Raw genomic sequence first — 15,118 nt, 5'->3', positions numbered from 1 at the left:
ATTTATATAGTGTCTTTCACTTCCTCAAGATGCCGCAAAGTGGCTCACACCCAATGAATTACTTCTGAATTTTCATCCAATGAATTACTTATGAATTTTCATCCAATGAATTACTTCTGAATTTTAGTTACTACCATTTTGTGAGCAAATGCAGCAACCTTACAAAGTAAGGCCTCACAAACAGCAATGAGATGAATGGCCAGTTAATGTGGTTTTTGGTGGTGATTGTTCTCCAGGAATCGTTCCCGGCTTCTTTGATTGTTTGTGTCTACCTGAACAGGCAGACAGTACCTTGGTTTCATGCCCTGCCCAAAAGGTAGAGCTTCCAACTGTGTGGTATTCTCTGAGCACTACACTGAAGCATCAACATAGAACCAGGTGTTCAAGTTCTGCAGTAGGGTTTGAACCCTCGATCTGCATATTTTGTTGGAAATAAAAACTGCAGTGCGCTGCCATGTTAAATTACAACTTAATTGGTTGGTTGAGGGCCGTAATCCTGAGCATTGGTTGTCTGGACAACACTCTTACAAATCTGTCAAAAAAAAAAGCTTCATTATTTCTGTGTGCGTTTTTAAAAAATAATCTCTATCACTAACTATATTTCTCCTTCCCTCCTCTCTGAATAGGCCTGAATTTGTGAACGCTGAGCTGAGGCCAGCAAGCAGGTAATAGCAGAGCAGCAAGATTGTGATGGCCATGGGTGAGGGGCAGGAGGGCCATACTAATAGAATAGAATTCTGAAACATAGCCATAGAAAAGGATCTATCCCAGAATGAAAAAAAAACAGTTCGGACCAGTACTTTTATTTCCCAGTTTTCACTGTTTTTTAGTTCTGGGTTAGTCAGTGTGTCGAGAGGCCATGGTAAATGCTGAGGAAGAATGGTATCGTTGCTGTAAATGATGGCACAGCTGTCACAGGTACAGTGCAGTGCCCAACTCTGCCAGATCCTTGCAATTGCAAACTCCCCGGATAAATGTGCAAAATACAATGGCTGGAATTTTCCAGTCCCAAGAGCGGTGAGTTTAATGGGAGGTGGGGGCAGGGCCAGTGACAATGAGGCAGGAGCTGGAAAATCAGTTTCATGATGTTGGGAGTGTGCACTCCTGCCCGCCATGGTGGGTCGCCATTCCCAACAAGGGCTGGCGTGAAGGCATTTTGCATTCCATTAATGGATATCTCACTGGTCCGGAACACGTCCGTCATGACATGGACATGTCAGCATTCACCTGGAAGAAGGCCTGGGTCAGTTTGCAGAAATCGGAAGATGGAGGCCTCCAGTGACCATAGACCCACCACGTGCAGCAGTGGGTGGATGAAGCATCTAGCACTGGATCCTCTCATGGCAGGAGCTTCCAGGAGGTGGATCTTCTCGCTGCAGGTGGATGGCTGCATGAGATACTGTTGGGCAGCAATGGTCTGTGCTGCGGATGTGGATTAGACAGGGATCAGAAGACTGAAGAAGTGGGGCAGGTTTGGAAGCATAAAAGGGAGGGCTGGGAATGGGTGAGGTGGTATGGAGCAGGAGGATGGGAAGGCATTTGTTGGAGGGTGGGTCGGGGAGGGGTGTGCGGTGGGGGATGTTTGTGCGGGTGTGAATGGGCATTGGGAATATGTGTAGGTATGAACAGGCATTGGGGGTGTGTGCAGATGTGAACAGGCAGGTGAGGGGTGTGCAAGTGTGAATGGGCATGGGGAGGTGTGTGTAGGTATGAATGGGCATTGGGTGTGTGTGCAAGTGTGAACTGGCATGGGGGTGTGTGCAGATGTGAACAGGCAGGTGAGGGGTGTGCAAGTGTGATGGGCATGGGGAGGTGTGTGTAGGTATGAACGGGCATGGGGACAAGAGGAGAAAGGATTTCAGAAGGAGGAGTCCCTGTTGTCAAATGGTGAGTTCTGGGGCATACTGAGGGAATTGTTGGTAGGAAGGGATGGTGAGGGTTAAAGAGGCAGTGGTAGCTAGTAGGGTAGGAGGGTGAGGGTTCAGCAATGATGGGTGAAGGATCACTGAGGGTTGTTGGAGGTTTATGGAAGTAAAAGTGGATTCTGGGGGTCAGCAGAATGGGGGAGTGTTGGTGGAGGGGGGTGGCGGATCTACTGTCACGGGTGTGGACCCCTCAGGGAGGTAGGGGATGTGGAAATTCAGCTGCACAGGATGGAGTGTGATAGGGATGGGTTGAAGGATAACTATGGGAAAGTCAAATGTTATACCTGGCGGTGTCAATTGTTATGGGGAGGGAAGGATGTGGGTCACAGGGGAAGAGCAAAAGTGTTGTACTATATGTTGAATGTAACAAGAATCATGGCCACTCGCAGTTATCCAGAGACATATGGACGGGAGTTGGCTCACTGGCACTGGGAGGAGATGCAGGTCATCTCAACTGGACAACTGAAGGGGAACCCCAGCACATAGTACTTATAATCAGGGCATTGGAATAGGTGAGCTTGCGAAAGGCAAAGGCTCAGCGTGCATGGGAGAATTCTTACACATGGCTCGCAAGGGCCCTGGCCAGCCTCTGCCTCTCTGCACTTGCATGATTACAGGGGACATAGACCCAGCCTGGGGTGTCCCCTGGGAGGCACAGGTTGGTAGCAGGGGTTGGTGGGGTGGGTACAGACTTAAGGACTATGAATTGCAAATAAGCCATATCAGACCTCATTAAAGTGCAGGTGTACTCAATTTACAAATGTGTAAGAACATTAACAATCATAATGCTCCTGTGCAACCACATGTGAAATCATAACTTCTTAATCTTGTATTCCTTCGACATCCGATGCAGGGGTGGAGGCAGCCTGCTGACCAGTCAGCCCTGTTGCCTTGGATGATCTTCGCAGCCAACCTCTGGAGACCCGAGGTCTGGAGGGTCCAAGCTAACTTTGGCTGTCCTGCTGTGGGGCAGCTGCTCCTTCTGTGGTCACAGAGGATGAAGCTGGAAAGGTCACAGCTAATGGGGATTTGGAAGGGCCAGACAACCTCAGACGGTCCTGAGTGGAGGCCTCAGGGGTGTGCAACAGGGTTGCCGCTCCTCCTCTCCTTGGGTGCCAGAGGGACCCTGTCTGACTTTCTGAGGAGAAGGGGACCTGGAGGGAGGTCGAGGTGCCCCCCGCACCGCCCCACGCCCCACCCACACCCCCCCCCCCCACCCCCCCCCCACCCCCCCCCCACGCCCCACACCCCCCCCCACCCCCCCCCCCACCCCACCCCCCGCCCCACGCCCCACCCACCCCGCCCCCCCCCCCCCCCCCCCCACGCCCCACCACCCCACCCACCCCGCCCCCCCCCCCCCCCCCCCCCCCCCCCCACCCCTCATAGCCACAGCAAGATCTCACCCATGGCTACAGCGAGGAAGTGTAGGTCTGCGTGGATCTCTGACAGAAACCGGGCATTCTGCAAGACAAGGTTTTCCATGGTGTCCACCATCCTCCCCATGTAGACCTCAATGTGCATGCATGTTGGCACCACTTAATCAGCCAGCAGGCAGACAGACTCCTCTGCCTCACATGCTACGCTGTTTAGGGCCTCCGACACCTGCCTCTTGCAGCAGCCCCATCTCAGGCAGGGCCAATCCCAGAGGCTTGTCATCTGACTTGGATGTCGCAGATGCTTCTTCCCCAGCAGTCCTCCGAGTGCCAGTGAGCTTGGCCGACTCTGCCTCCTCCTGCTGGGAACAAATGTCCATGCGGTGACCACCGTAATATGAGACCCTGTCTGAACTAGATCTAGTACCCATCGAGGTGTATGTCTCTGGGCTGGTGGAAGGTGCAGTGATTGCTAATGATGGCTCTATATGTGTACTTTCATCCTCATCCCCGATGTCCTCGGCCTTTTGTGGGCTGGAGGACCTGCTGGATTGGGCTTCTTCTTCTGACCTTCCCCTCTTCCTGCTGGCGCCTGTGAGAGAGGAGAGATTGACTGCTTGAGCTGCCTCCAACATGGAGGAATCCTTAGGTTTCTATGTGACTACATTATGCATTGACCCTTACTGGATGAAGACCACCCACCGACCTCTCCACCTGCACAGGCTCGATCCGGTTCCTCCCCACCAGCCGGGCTGCCTGGCCCTCAAACTCAGTAAGGCTCTTGCGGTCAGGCCAGCCCCCTCCCATCTTCTCTCTGTCTCTCCTGCTGTGCCTTAACTTTTCCTGCTCAAACAGAGAAGGTGGGGTCGAGAGCAATTGAGTTTCATGTATTTTTCTCACTCTTACAATTAACCCACTTTGTGTGCCATGTGATTGATTCACTGCAGGTTGTCCACAAGGTTTCTGGGGCAGCACCCTCCAGAGCGGTGTACCCATGCAGATTGAAGGAAGAGGCTGACAGGGGCATGTCATTAGTAATGCTTGCTAGTGCCCTCAACACCTAACCCCACCTCCCAACTCCCACCCCGTCCTCAAACAGCATCTGAGATCTGTGTGTGGAAGGGTCAGGGACCCTTCAATGTTGAATTGATCTTGTAAAGATCAATTTTTAATACAAAAAAACTACTAAGAATCTAGTTACCCACATAAACAAATCATTATTTTATATTTATTGGAATGTGTTAAAATATTCAATATTAATATTGCATTATTTACTTTGGTAAAGTACATATAAACATAAGAAATAGAAGCAGGAGAAGGCCATCCAGCCTGCCAAGCCCTTTCCGCCATTCAGTGTGGTCATGGCTGACCTTGGGTTTCAACTTCACTTTGCTGCCCATTCCCCATATCCTGCAATTCCCTGAGTGATGAAAAATCTGTCTATCACAGCCCTAAATATGTTCAATGGTTGTGCACCCACACCCTATGGAGTAGACAATTCCAAAGATTCACAACTCTTTGAATGAAGAAGTTTGCATACATACGAACAAATGAATTAAGAGCAGGAGTCCGCCACTCTGCCCTTCGAGCCTGCTCCATCATTCAATAAGGTCATGGCTGATCTGATTTTAACCTCCACTCCACATTCCTGCCTACCTTCAATAACCTTTCACCCCCTTGCTTATCAAGAATCTTAAAAATATTCAAAGTCTCTGCTTCCACCACCTTTTGAGAAAGAGTTCCAAAGAGTCACAGCCCTCAGAGAAAAAAAAATCTCCTCATCCTGACTTAAATGGCCCACCATTTATTTTTAAGCAGTGACCCCTAGTTCTAGGTTCTCCCACAAGAGGAAACATCCTCTCCACATCCACCCTTTCAAGTCCCCTCAGGACTTGTTCCTTTACATGTTTCAATCAAGTTGCCTCTTACTGTTTTAAACTTCAATCAGTACAAGCCTAGCCTGTCCAGCCTTTCCTCATAAGACAATCCATCCATTCCAGGTATTAGTTGAGTAAACCTTTGCTGAATTGCTTCCAATGCATTTACATTCTTCCTTAAATAAGGAGACCAATACTGTATTGGCACATAGTATTCCAGATGTGATCTCACCAATGCCCTGTATAACTGAAGCATAATCTCTCTACTTTTGCATTCAATTCCCCTTTCAATAAACAATAACATTTTATTAATGTTGCCACTTACTTGCTATACCTGCATACCAACCATTTGCAATTCATGCACTAGGACACCCAGATCCCTCTGCATCTCAGAGCTCTACAATCTCTCACCATTTAGATAATATGCTTCTTTTTTATTCTTCCTACCAAAATGGACAACCTCACATTTTCCCACATTATACTCCATTTGCCAGATCTTTGCCCACTCACCTAACCTATCTATATCCTTTTGTAACAAAAACAGAAAATGCTGGAAAATCTCAGCAGGTCTAGCAGCATCTGTGGAGAGAGAAACAGAGTTAACGTTTTGAGTCCGTATGACTCTTCTTCAGATTCTTTTGTAGCCTCTTCTTCACAACTTACTTTCCAGTTATCTTTGTGTCATCAACAAAATTCTTCCTTCATCCAAATCATTGATATAAATTGTAAAGAATTGAGGCCCCAGTACTGATCCCTATGGCACACCACACGTTAAATCTTGCCAACCAAAAAAATGACCCATTTATGCCTACTTTCTGTTTCCTGTTAGCTAGCCAATCTTCTATTGATGCCAATATGATACCCCCTACACCATGAACTCTAATTTCACACCTTTGATGTGGCACCTTTTCAAATGTCTTCTGAAAATCTAAGTACAGTACATCCACTGGTTCTCCTTTATCCACAGCACCTGTTACTTCTTCAAAGAATTCCAATAAATTGGTTGAACATGGTTTCTCTTTCACAATTCATGTTCACTCTGCCTGATTACCTTGAATTTATCTAAGTGCCCTGTTATAACGTCCTTTATAATAGCTTCTAACATTTTCCCTATGACAGATGTTAAGCTAACGGGTCTATGGTTTCCTGCTTTCTGTCTCCTTCCTTTTTTAAATAAAGGATTACATTTGCTATTTTCCAACCTAATGGAACCTTCCCTGAATCTAGGGAATTTTGGAAAATTAAAACCAATGCATCAACTATCTCACTAGCCCCTTATTTTAAGACCCTAGGATGAAATCCATCAGGACCCTGGGACTTGTCAACCTGCAATTCCAACAATTTGTCAAGTACCATTTCCCTGGACCAATACTCACTTTGTTAACTTTTTTCTTTTAAAATATCTGCAGAAACTCTGACTATCTGTCTTTATATTTCTAGCTAACTTTCTCTTGTACTCTAATTTTTCCCTTCTTCTTAATCTTTTAATTATTCTTTGCTGTTTTTTACGTTCTGTCCAGTCTTCTGACCTGCCACCCATCTTTGTGCAATTATATGCTTTTTCTTTAATTTTGATACTATCTTTAACTTTTTTAGTTAACCACGGATGGTTCATTCTCCCCTTGGAATTTTTCTTTCTTGTTGGAATATATCCATTCTGTGTATTCTGAAATAACCCCTTAAATGTCTGCACTGCATCTCTATTAACCTATTCCTTAACCTCAATTGCCAGTTCACTTTCATTATAATTGCCCTTATTTAAGTTTAAAATATTAGTCCCAGAACCACTCCTCTCTCCCTCAAACTGAGTGTAAAATTAAATCATATTATGATTACTGCTGCCTAGGGGAGCCTTCACTATGAGGTCATTAAGTAATCCTATCTCTTTGGTCAATACCAGGAATATAGCCTGCTCTCTGGTTGGTGCCAGAACATGCTGTTCCATGAAGCTATCCAAAAAAACATTGTATGAATCCCTCATCTAGCCTACATTTGCCCATCTGATTTTTCTAGTGTACATCTGGATTAAAATCCCCCATAATAATCGCCGTACCCTTCTAACAAGATCCCATTACTACTTCTTTGATACCCTGTCCTACCCTGTGGTTACTGTTAGGTGGCCTGTACACCACTCCCACAAGTACCTTTGTCATTTCTCATCTCTACTCAAACCACTTCTATATCCTGGTTTCCTGAACCTAGGTCATCCCTCTCTATTGTGCTAATATCATCTTTAATTAACAAAGCCACCCTCCACCATTTCCTCACTTCCTGTCCTTCCTAAATGTCACAAACCCTTCAATATTCAGGTCCCAATCTATGTCATCCTGCAGCCACATCTCATCTCCATCTTAAAGGATTGGCCTCTTAACTTCAAACTGCCCTCCCTCGTCCTGGATTCCCCAGCTAGGTGGAAAAACGTTCCAGTATCTACTCTGTCAAGCCCCTTCAGAATCTTGAATATTTTGATGAGATCACATCTCATTCTTCTAAACTCAAGAGAATATAGACCCAATTTACTCAGCCTCTCATCATAGGGCAATCCTCTCACCACAGGGAGCAATCTAGTGAACCGTCTCTGTAGTGCCTCCAATGCAAGTATATCCTTTCTTAAATATGAAAGCCAAACTGCACTCAGTATTCCAGGTATGGTCTCACCAAAACTCCATGCAATTGTAGCAAGACTTCTTTATTCTTGTACTCCAATCCCCTTGCAATAAAGCCCAACATACCATTCGCTTGCTGTATCTTCATGTTGTTTGTATTCCTTGTACAAGTGCATCCAAGTTTTGCCAAACATCAATATTTACAAGTTTCAGGCCTTTCAAAAATATTCTGCTTTTCTATTCTCATGACCAAATTGAATAACCTCACACTTCCCCACATCATACTCCATCTGCCACCTTGTTGTCCAATGACTTAACCTGCATATATCTCTTTGCAGCATCTTTGGGCAGTATTTAATGCCCACCCTGTGGTGAGTTTGGTGAGTGGGGCATTTAATCAAGGGTTTAATAATTTAATCAAGGCATTTCATCAATGGAGCATGGGTAGGCTGGCACCTTCCCATCGACACCCAAATTAAGTCTGTAGTGGAAAGGCAGGATGTCCTTCCAGCACCACTGTCAAATAAGGCCTTTAAGTGGGCATTAGTGAGGTCCTTGGGCACTAATTGTCCACTTAAGGGCCTCATCCTGCCATTGCTGGTGTTTGCTCAGTGTATATGGGAAGCATGACAAGCAAACCCATATGGGGTTGCTTGTGAGCTCCCTGGTCCAGGGGTGGGGGTGTGGTTGCTCATTCAAATGCATTCAGTGCCTGATTGAGGGATGCAGCACTGGGAAGAGACCAAGCTGAGAGCCACCCCCATGCCCTTGCTGCTGACCTCCCCTCAATTCTCCTCCCCCACAACCACCACCCTGAGGTCATATCATTCTCTGCAGCTGCGACTGGGGGATCCAAAAATTGTGCTGCCTGCCCAATGCCAGATTAAGCACATCTTCTTGCAGCTGGAGAGAAGCTTGGACTGGGAAGGGGAGGATCCAGTTGTTGTGGTCCAAGTGGGAACCAAAGACACAGGTAGGAACACAAATGATGTTCCGCTAAGAGAGTTTGAGAAGTTAGGGTCCAAATTAAAACGTAGAATATCAAAGGTGATCATCTCCGGATTGTAACTGGAGCCATGTGTCACTGGCATAGGGTGAAGCAGATTAGAGATTTAAACAAGTGGCTCAAAGAGTAGTGTGGGAAGAAAGGGCTTCAATTCATAAGATACAATCTGGCATCTGTACTCAAGGGAGAGGGTGCTTTTCCATTGTGATGGGCTCCAATTAAAACTGGGCTGGAGGACCAGTGTTTCCGTCCAATTGCATAACCAGGGCTGGGGACCGGGCTTTAAACTAACTGAATTGCGGGGGAGGGTTCAGGTGAAGAGAGATTTAGAAATCCAAAGGGAAAAGTTCTGCGATTTGGATAAAGACAAGCAGAGTGGGGACAGAGAGTTTAACATTAATTGTGCACCAGCGAATATGGTCAATGCAGGGAATAGTAATTTAAAAATGAAATTACTGGTTCCTTATCTGAAAGCATGAAGCATCTGCAATAGGATAATGAACTAGAGGCACAAATAGAGGTAAATGGTTTAATTTAAACACCATTACAGAGGCTTGGTTGCAAAGCGATCAAGGTTGGAAAATAAATTTTCCAGGGTACACAATGTTTTGGAAAGACAAGCAGAATGGCAAAGGAAGAGGGGTAGCCCTGATGGCAAAGGATGTCATAAGGACTTGCGTGAGAAAGAACCTGACCTCAGAAGGTCAGGACGTAGAATCAGTTTGGGTAGAAGTTAGGAATAGCAAGAGTCAGAAAATGCTGGTGAGAGTAGTTTATAGGCTCCCAAACCATTGTTATATCCTAGGGCAGAGCATTGAACATGAAATTATTGGAGCTTGTAACAAAGGCCATGCAATAATTGTGGGGGACTTTAACCTTCTTGTAGACTGGGGCAATCAAAATGGAAAGGGTGGTCTAGATGATGAGTTTGATCATTGTGGAACCAACTAGGGGTAAAAAGGTATCCTAGATCTAGTATTGTACAATGAGGCAGTGCTAATTAATACGGTCATTGTAAAAGATCCACTGAGACTAGTGATCATAATAACATTGAATTCCATGTTAAGTTTATAAGTGACATAGTCCAATCACAAACAAGAATCTTAAACTTAAACAAGGTAAATTACATAGGAATGAGGGGAGAAATGGCCAAGACTAATTGGATAAATAGACTAAAAGACACGGTGGTCAATGAACAGTGGGAAACATGTAAAAAAAACATTTCAAAATGTTCAACAAAAATACATTCTATTGAAAAGCAAAAACTCAACAAGAAAGCCTCATCCATAGCTCATTCAGGAAGGTAAGGACAGTATTAGGTTAAAAGAAGTGGGACATAATGTTGCAAAGCACAGTAGCAAATCTGAGGATTGGGACTGTTTTAGGAAAGGGCCACCAAAAAATTGATAAAAAGGGAAAAATTAGAAGTTGAGAATAAACTAGCCAGAAATATAAGATCTTTTATAAATATATAAAAAATGGAGAGAGTAACTAAAGTTAACATTTTGAACTGTTTCTTTAAACATTTCCCAGTGTCTATTTACCCAGTCAAACTTTGTCAATTTTTCCCTCATGCCTAAGTTCAAGATTCTTGTTTCTGCTTGGAGTAGATCATTTTCACCCTTAACATGGAATTCAATGTTATTATGATCACTATTCCCAGTGAATTTTTTACTATGACATTACTATTTAACGGCGGGGGTCTGTTAGATCAGTTGGCTTGAGTGTGATGCAGAATGACGTCAGAAGTGTGGGTTCAATCCCTGTACCACTGTGGTATTTCATGGAGGCCCTACCTCCTCACCTTGCCCAAGCTTGCAGAGTGGTGTCCCTCAAGCTACTTGTTGTCAAAACTGTCTCTCTCTAATGGAAAGAGATATCTATTGTCCTTTGGGACTATGGCTAAGGTGTTGAGATGACTAATTATCCCTGCTTCATTGCACAATGCTAGATCTAAAATATCTTTATCCCTAGTTGACTCCACAACATATTTCTCCAGGAAAACATCAGAAGAGCAAGCATCTACAAGCTCATCTTCTGGATCACCTCTCCAATTTGATTGATCCAGTCTATGAAGGTTAAAGTCCCCCACAACTATTACATTGCCTTTGTTACAAGCTCCAATAATGTCATTTTGAAAGCTGTGCCCAATGGTATAACTACTGCTAGGGGGCCTATAAACAATTTCCACCAGTGTGTTCTAGTCCTTTGCTATTCCTAATCTCTACCCCTACTGATACTACTTCCTGATTTTCTGAGCCATGATCCTTCCTCTCCAATGTTCTTAATGTCAACCTTTATTAACAGTTCCATCCTTCCTACTTTTCAATTCTGCCTGTCTTTGCAAAATTTTGTGTGCCCTAGAATATTTATTTCACACCCTTGGTCACCTTGTAACCATATAACTTTAAAAGTGATGATATCTAAACCATTTTCCCTATTTGTGTCACTAGTCTAAGCTATTGTGGATGCTACGCTCATTCAGATAAAGTGACTTCATTTTTTATGACTATTCCCTGCAAGGACCTTACTCTCTGATGCACTATTACCATTAAACTTTGTCCTTTCCTATTTCATTCAACTTGTTTTTACCCTATTTGATATACTTTTCTATTGCCTCAACTTTTATCTTTGGATTTCTAAATTTCCCTTCATCTGAACTGTCCTCTGCCATGGTCACTTTGCTATGTAAGGCATAAAAATTTCTTTCAAATTTTTTTTAGCCTTTGGTGTCAGATTCACGTGACAATTTATAAACCACAGATCTTCATTTTAGCCAGTTTCAGCAAGTTAAATTCTGCCTCAAGCTCACATTATGGCTGAACAATAATACATGTAAGTAAAATATGACTCCACAGATGTATCATTTACTCTACAAACAAGCACTTTTTCATTCAGCGTCAACCAGGCACCATATAGCCTTAGTGTCCTGTCAAGCATCCAGTCCATCAACTGTACCACCGTTTCCATGTCTACAGCATCAGCTTCCTCCAACCCTACTTTACTCTGTTGCTGAAACTCTCAATCTTCACCAATGCTTTCCTTGTTGATCTTCCAAGCTTCGCCCTACACACACTCCAAGTAATCCAGAGCTCTGATGCCCATACTGAATCCCACTGTTACAAATTTGGGTTTGCTACAGACACCATCAATGTTCAATAGCATCAGTCATTCCTGTGAGACTGAATGCCTTATATTGATAGGAACTGACTCACGCCACCCTGTATTTATTTGTAAGATAGTGGGATCCCAGAATGCAAAAACCCCTTGCAATCTGGATTGCCTCTCTACGTTCTCTGCACATGCACTTGTTCAATCTCTCTGAAGGTATAATAAGTCAACAGAGATGAGACAGAACTTGTTTCAAATCATAAGTTGCATAATCTACAGAAAGATAGAGCACACCCAGGTTGCTTAGAAAAATTGCAACAATTTATTTTGAGCAATAATACAAAATAAAGAACAAGTAATGCTAACTGCCTCCAGACACTTCATTTAAAAAGAATAAACTCTCTGCACTCTGCCCTATGACCAGGGCAGTACTCCTTTCCTTGGATTCTCCTATCCTTTCAACCTTTCTACAGCACTTCACTGGCTGACTGCTTGGGGTTTCTAAAAGCTAGACTGGCTCTTGATGTTTGCAACTTTTTTTTTCCAGAATCCCTCTCTCTCCAATGTCAGCTTTTAGTCAAAAACTGACAACCTCCCACACCAGAGTGGTGTATTCCAGCCAAATTTGACAATATCTCTGACTGAGTTCAGGCGAATGTTATTGCTGCAGGAGGAATTAGAGGGCTTAGTTGATAGAATGTCAAATTATCCCTCATTGTCTCCAGGAAGCTGATTTCAGACACCCAATCATAAATGCAATACATACCTGCCAGCCTTCGCATCCCAGAAGTGTAACCCTTTCACTGAAAGTGTTAATTCAAAAGCACATTTTAAATAGCTCATGTCAAAGGCACTATTCAAGTCAAGTTGTTGTTCTGACTCCATAAGCTCATGCATACACAATTGTGAAGCATTATGATCACAACCTTTAAGTTTCTAGCTGCAAACCTCTTTCAATGTCCCACTAGATGCAACAGTGCTGCCTCATTTATTTACAACACTGCCGCAACAAAGCCAGGGGGCCTCAGATGGCATTGCTATGTTATGAAGGCAGCAAATATCATCCATCTTCCTCTGACATATTGAGAATGAAGTAAGTTATGTAGTGGGTTCATTACATTTTAAATACCTATCCATCACAATGTGTGATATAATTTCAAAACCATCGATATGGGAGTTCATAATTGTTTTGCAAGATAATACAAAAGAAAGGGAAGGACTTGCATTTATATAGCAGCTTTCACAACCTCAGGGCATCCCAAAGCACTTCACTGCCAATAAATTGCTTTTAAAATGTACTAACTGTTGTAATGTAGGGAACTGTGGCTTCTAATTTGCACATAGCAAGTTTGCAAACACAGCAACAAAATGACTTGATAATTGTTTTTGGGTGGTTTGGTTGAGGGCTCAATGTTTGCCATAGCACTGACAGAAACTCCCTGCTCTTCTTCATATAGGTAACTTTTACATCAAGCTCAGTGGGTAGGTAGGGTTTTGGTTTAATATTTCTTCTGAAAGGTGACACATCCAACAACGCCACATTCCCCCAGTATTCCATTGATGTGGCAGCCTGGACTATAGCCAGAACTTTTACCTTGATGGGCGGGCAGGCCCCACCGGCGGGCGGTCAGCCAAACTCCACCGCCGAACTGGGGCCCGCCGCCATTTTGAGTGGGCAGGCCAATTAAGGCCCGTCCAGTGGCCTGCCCAACAGGAAGCATTATGCGCTTCCTGTGCTGGGGGTGGAGGAATTCCCCATCTGTCAAAGTGCGCTCGTTCACGCATGCGCATGAAAGAGCGCACTGCTCTCTGAGGCAAAGTCCTGTCTCAGGGAGTTTACTGACTGTATAAAAATCTTTAAAAATAGAAAAGTATTAAAATTATTAACATGTCCCCCTCATGTGACAATGTCACTCGAGATGGGACATATTAATAAGAAGCGCATAAACTTTATTGAAGTTTTTAAAAACGGACAAGTAACCTCATCCCGCCAGTGGATGAGGTTTCATGTATTATCAGAAACCCGCTGGGGCTCCTGGCCTGCCCACCAGCCTTAAGGACAGATGGGCAGGGCATTTAACAAGCTTAATTATCCTGTCAACGGCCTTAATTGGCCATTGACAGGTCGACAGGCGGACGGCTGATTTCACTGTCCGCCTGCCTTCCTCAATACTTAAATGGAATGGGATGACGTCGGGGGTTCCTCCCGATGTCATACCATGTCATTTTCCCATCAGCAAGCGGGCCCCGCCCCCAAATTGTTGACAGGAAAATTCTGTCCTATATGTTTAAGTCTCTGGAGTGGGAAAGTACTAGCACTAAGCCCAGACTGACAGAAAGTGTAAAATGCCATGAAGTTTAATTGTTCCCATTCGGCTTCCCATGCAGATTGTTTCAAACACCAACTGTTGTTGAAGTAAAGACATAAAATGCTGGAGAAACTCAGCAGGTCTGGTAGCATCTGTGGAGAGAGAAACAAATTAATGTTTTGAGTCCGTATGGCTCGAAGAAGTGTCATCTGGACTCAAAACATTCACTCTGTTTCTCTCTCCACAGGTACTGCCAGACCTGCTGAGCTTTTCCAGCATTTTATGTTTTTATTTCAGATTTCCAGCAACTGCAGTATTTTGCTTTCAATTAACTGTTGTTGAATTGGTCTCATCACTTAAGTGTTTTTATCTTTTTTGTTAATGGATGTAGGATTTAATTTACGCGGCAGAATCTATTTCAGACCTGTGCTGAATACACATATTGTTATCTGTGGTGCTTTGAATATTTAGAAGTTTGAGTACTACTGTTGTAAAACACCAAAATTAATGGTTACATTAGGATTGGGGGTGAAAGCAGTAGCTCCATTCCTTTACTCAAAGGGTCACATGAAGAATAGCAGGTTGCAGATTTTTTAATTTAACTGCATCAACTTAAAATGTATTAACACGCTTCTGTTATTGGACAGCAATTGCTTTTTTGTTCTGTATGTGGTGGTGGTGAGAGCAGAGGATAGGTCAGCATTGGGCAGGGAATGTAGCAGCGATGCATCTGTGATGGGCCAGTAATAGGGCAGGGTTGGGTCAGCAATGTGGAGGGGGATGGGCCTATGATGTGATGGGGCATGTGGCAGGGGATGGGCCTGCAATGCGATGGGGCATGTGGCGGGGGATGGGCCTACAATGGGGCAGGAGGCAGTGGGACAGATTTATTCTGCACGTAGTGAAGAAGT

At 44.2% G+C, this 15,118-nt stretch overlaps 1 protein-coding gene across 1 annotated transcript in view; it reads right to left on the bottom strand.

The window, feature by feature from the left end:
* mdga2a (MAM domain containing glycosylphosphatidylinositol anchor 2a) overlaps positions 1-15,118 on the bottom strand; it is a 912,278-nt gene that overhangs the window by 18,918 nt on the left and 878,242 nt on the right. The window lies entirely within an intron of this gene.

Source organism: Carcharodon carcharias, chromosome 20 (genome assembly GCF_017639515.1).
Source record: "Carcharodon carcharias isolate sCarCar2 chromosome 20, sCarCar2.pri, whole genome shotgun sequence".
Classification (NCBI taxonomy): Eukaryota; Metazoa; Chordata; class Chondrichthyes; order Lamniformes; family Lamnidae; genus Carcharodon; species Carcharodon carcharias.
Note: the sequence above shows the minus strand (reverse complement) of the source record. Positions and strands in the feature narration are given on the sequence as shown.